Genomic DNA, 5,000 nt, shown 5'->3' on the forward strand with positions numbered 1-5,000 from the left:
ATACCGCCTTTCCAACAAGTCAGTTCGTCAAAGTGGACGTACAAGCTCACAGAATGTGACCGCCGAGTGCTGAAACAAACGCGCAGCGCATAAATATCCTATGATCTTGGTTGCATCACACTACCGAGTTCCAAACTGCCTCTGCAACGTCAGCACAATAACTGTTCGTCAGGCGCTTCATGAAATGAGTTTCCATGGCCGAGCAGTCGCACACAAGCCTCAGATCACCATGCGCAATGCCAGGAGTCGACTGGAGTGGTGCAAAGTTCGCCGTCATTGGCTCCCGAGTGGCGCAGCGGTCTAACGCACTGGTTCTCAGTGCTAGAGGCGTCACTACAGACCCTGGTTCGATTTCAGGCTGTATCACAACCGGCCGTGATTGGGAGTCCCATAGGGCAGCGCACAATTGGCCCAGCATCGTCCGGTTTGGCCGGGCTAGGCGGTAATTGTAAATAAGAATTTGTTCTTATCTGACCTGCCTAGGTAAATTAACCTTTACTTAACACCCATCCCGGATCCGGGAGCATCCTCATCAGTAAAAGCTGACTAGCATAGCCTAGCATAGCGCCCCAAGTAAATAATAGCATAAAAATATCATGAAATCACAAGTCCAATACAGCAAATGAAAGATAAACATCTTGTGAATCCAGCCATCATTTCCGATTTTTAAAATGTTTTACAGCGAAAACACAATATGTATTTCTATTAGCTAACCACAATAGCCAAAGACTCAACCGCATATTTTCACCATGTTTCTACCGCATAGGTAGCTATCACAAAACCGACCAAATATAGATATAATTAGTCACTAACCAAGAAACAACTTCATCAGATGACAGTCTTATAACATGTTATACAATAAATTTATGTTTTGTTCAAAAATGTGCATATTTGAGGTATAAATCATAGTTTTACATTGCAGCTACCATCAAAAATATCACCAAAGCAGCCAGAATAATTACAGAGAGCAACGTGAAATACCTAAATACTCATCATAAAACATTTATGAAAAATACATGGTGTACAGCAAATGAAAGATAAACATCTTTTGAATCCAGCCAATATTTGTCACGTTCCTGACCTGTTTTCTGTTAGTTTTGTATGTGTTAGTTGGTCAGGACGTGAGTTTGGGTGGGCAGTCTATGTTTTCTGTTTCTATGTTGGTTTAAGGGTGACCTGATATGGCTCTCAATTAGAGGCAGGTGGTTTTCATTTCCTCTGATTGAGAGTCATATTAAGGTAGGTGTTTTCACACTGTTTGTTGTGGGTGGTTGTCTCCTGTGTCTGTGTTATGTTACGCCACATGGGACTGTTTCGGTTTTGTTTGTTCGTTTGTTCGGTTTATGTAGTCTGTTCCTGTTTTCATGCGTTCTTCGTTATACGTAAGTTCTTATGTTCAGGTGCGTCTACGTCGTTTGTTGTTTTGTAGTTAATCAAGTATAGTTCGTTTTGTGTCTTGTTTAAATAAATAATATGTCATCACACAACGCTGCAGTTTGGTTCAATCCCTGCTCCTCCTCTTCGGATGAACAATATTTCCGATTTTTTAAGTGTTTTACAGCGAAAACACAATATAGCAATATATTAGCTTACCACAATAGCCAAACACACAACCGCATTTATTCACCGCATAGATAGCATTCGCAAAAACCAGCAAAAGATATAAAATTAATCACTAACCTTGACCAACTTCATCAGATGACAGTCTTATAACATCAGGTTATACAATACACTTATGTTTTGTTCGAAAATGTGCATATTTAGAGCTGCCAACCGTGGTTATACATTGTGAATATGTAGCATCGATTCACCAGAATGTCCGGAGCTATTTTGGACACTCACCTAATCTGACCAAAGAACTCATCATAAACTTTACATAAAAATACTTGTTGTATGGCAAATGAAAGATACACTGGTTCTTAATGCAACCGCCGTGTTAGATTTTTAAAAATAACTTTACCATAACAAACAGCTTGCGTTATTGCGAGACAGCGCCCGCCAAAACGGCAGAGAATAGGAATCAACATTTTCCACAGAAATACGAAATAACATCATAAATTGTTCTTACTTTTGTTGAGCTTCCATCAGAATCTTGTACAAGGAGTCCTAGGTCGAGGATAAATCGTTGTTTGGTTTTAGAATGTCCTTTTCTCCTGTCGAATTCGTGCCACAATGCTAGCCAATGTTGATGACGTTCCCAGTTTCTCTCGACGAACGGAATACTCCAAAAGTCCCAATAAACGTTGAATAAACTGATGAAACTCGGTTGAAAAAAACTACTTTATGATGTTTTTCTAATATGTATCAAATAAAAACAGAGCCGGAGATATCCGCCGTGTATACCGAACGCTTTTCAGAAGCCAATGTCGACGTACTTCGCGCGCCAGAGAAGACAAAGACATTTCCAGACCTGTCACTCCAAAAGCTCTTGTTCGGCCTCAGATCAAGCTAGACACCCCATTCCACCTTCCACTGCCTGTTGACATCTAGTGGAAGGCGTATGAAGTGCATGCATATCGATAAATATTAGGCAATTGAATAGGCAGGCCCTGGAACAGAGCATCGTTTTCAGATTTTTCACTTCCTATATGGAAGTTTGCTGCAAAATGAGTTCTGTTTTACTCACAGATATAATTCAAACAGTTTTAGAAACTTGAGAGTGTTTTCTATCCAATAGTAATAATAATATGCATACTGTACGATCTAGAATAGAGTACGAGGCAGTTTAATTTGGGCACGATTTTTTCCAAAGTGAAAACAGCGCCCCCCCTATTGACAAGAAGGTTAAATAAAAAATATAAAATAAAAAACATAAATTGGACACTAGAGCAACGGAAACGCGTGCTCTGGAGTGATGAATCATGCTTCACTATCTGGAAGTCCAACGGACAAATCTGAGTGTGGCAGATGCCAGGAGATCACTATCTGCCCCAATGCATAGTGCCAACTGTAAAGTTTGGTGAAGGAGGAATAATGGTCTGGGGCGGTTTTTCATGGTTCAGGCTAGGCACCTTAGTTCCAGTGAAGGGTAATATTAACGCTACAGCATACAATGACATTCTAGACGATTCTGTGCTTCCAACTTCGTGGCAACAGTTTGGGGAAGGCCCTTTCCTGTTTCAGCATGACAAGCCCCCCGTGCACAAAGCAAGGTCCACACAGAAATTATTTGTCAAGATCCGTGTGGAAGAACTTGACTGGTCTGCTCAGAACCCTGACCTCATCAAACACCTTTGGCATGAATTGAAACGCTGACGGCAAGCCAGGCCTAATTGCCCAACATCAGTGCCCGACCTCACTAATGCTCTTGTGGCAATGTTCCAACATCTAGTGGAAAGCCTTCCCAGAAAAGTGGAGGCTGTTATAGCAGCAAAGGGGAGACAAACTAATGGGGAGACATAATATTGCCCATGATTTTGGAATGAGATGTTCGAAGAGCAGGTGTCCACATACTTTTGGTCATGTAGTGCATCTTCCTCCAGCACTCCAGTATTCCTGCACATTGTAAATATGATACTGGAACTGACCCTGTATATAGCTTCTTACTTTCTCCTGTTCTTCTTATTTCCTATTTTTATTTCTCATGTGTTTTTGTTCTACCTTATTATTTATTTTTAGTACTGCATTGATACTGACTACTGCATTCTTGGGTTTGGAGCTTGCAAGAAAGTCACATGACATTAAAACTTTAGACTGAGACTTGATGGAATGTGCCTGATATTCAGAGTGGAGAGGTTCAGCAGCCCTCTGGTCTGTATGTGTGCGTGTGTGCGTGTGTGCGTGTGTGTGTGTGTGTGTGTGTGTGTGTGTGTGTGTGTGTGTGTGTGTGTGTGTGTGCGTGCCTGCCAGCGTGCGTGCATGCGTGCGTGCGTGCATGCGCGCGTGCGAGGGTGTGTGTGTGTGCGCGTGTGTGTGTGTGTGCGCGCGCGTGTGTGTGTGTGCGCGCGCGTGTGTATGCATGTGTCTGTGTGTGTGTATGTGGCTGGCAGTCCCATTAAGATGGTTTCAGTGATAATCACAGTCAGGGAGATGGAGAGAGACAGGGGATAGTCTGCCTGCCTGCCTATTACTGTAGAGAGGGAAGCACAGTTAGAAACCTGCATTCATTTCCACAGTCCCATTCTCAAGGATTCATTCAGTTATACACACACTTTACTTTCTATTTCTGCATGGACCCATTTCCAGGGGTGCATTCAAAACTAAATTTTCCCATCCTGCTAAGCCTTCCGTTAGCCAATGACTACCCACACTTTTCTATTTGTGTGTGTGTGTGTGTATATTGTATTTGAATTTATTAAGGATCCCTATTACTTCCTGTGTAACGCCTGTCGTCGGAAGGAGTGGACCAAAGCGCAGCGTGAAAATGGTTCATGATTTTATTTATTATCAAAAAACACTCGAACAAAGTAACAAAACGAAAGCAAACATTTCTGTCAGGTAACAGAGACTAAACAGAAAATAACTACCCACAAACACAGGTGGGAAAAAAGGCTGCCTAAGTATGATTCCCAATCAGAGACAACGATAGACAGCTGCCTCTGATTGGGAACCATACTCAGCCAAAAACAAAGAAATAGACAACATAGAATGCCCATCCTAATCACACCCTGGCCTAACCAAAATAGAGAATAAAAACCTCTCTATGGCCAGGGCGTGACATCTTGCCAAGGCAGCAGCTACTCTTCCTGGGGTATAGCAACATTCAGGTAGTTATATACAATTACAAATTGTGTCTGTGCCCTTACAAAAAAAACATTCCACATTTGATGTTTCACAAATTATATTTCCACATGTATTAAATGTAGAGTTCCATTGTAAACACCACCTTTTCATATGTGAGGAAAATAACATGTTTTCACCTCAAATGTGAATTGTAGTTTCACATGTGAAATTTGCGATTTCAGATGTTAAATATGTTCACATGTGAGAATCGGATATACCATTTCACGTAAAACAACAATTCATGTAAAACAACTCAACCTGTGAAAATCTCCCTTTAA

General features: G+C 41.5%; 1 protein-coding gene across 1 annotated transcript in view; it reads left to right on the forward strand.

Annotated features, from left to right (window-relative positions):
* cacna2d3a (calcium channel, voltage-dependent, alpha 2/delta subunit 3a) overlaps positions 1-5,000 on the forward strand; it is a 238,163-nt gene that overhangs the window by 179,651 nt on the left and 53,512 nt on the right. The window lies entirely within an intron of this gene.

This window comes from Salvelinus namaycush, chromosome 16, assembly GCF_016432855.1.
Source record: "Salvelinus namaycush isolate Seneca chromosome 16, SaNama_1.0, whole genome shotgun sequence".
NCBI lineage: Eukaryota > Metazoa > Chordata > Actinopteri > Salmoniformes > Salmonidae > Salvelinus > Salvelinus namaycush.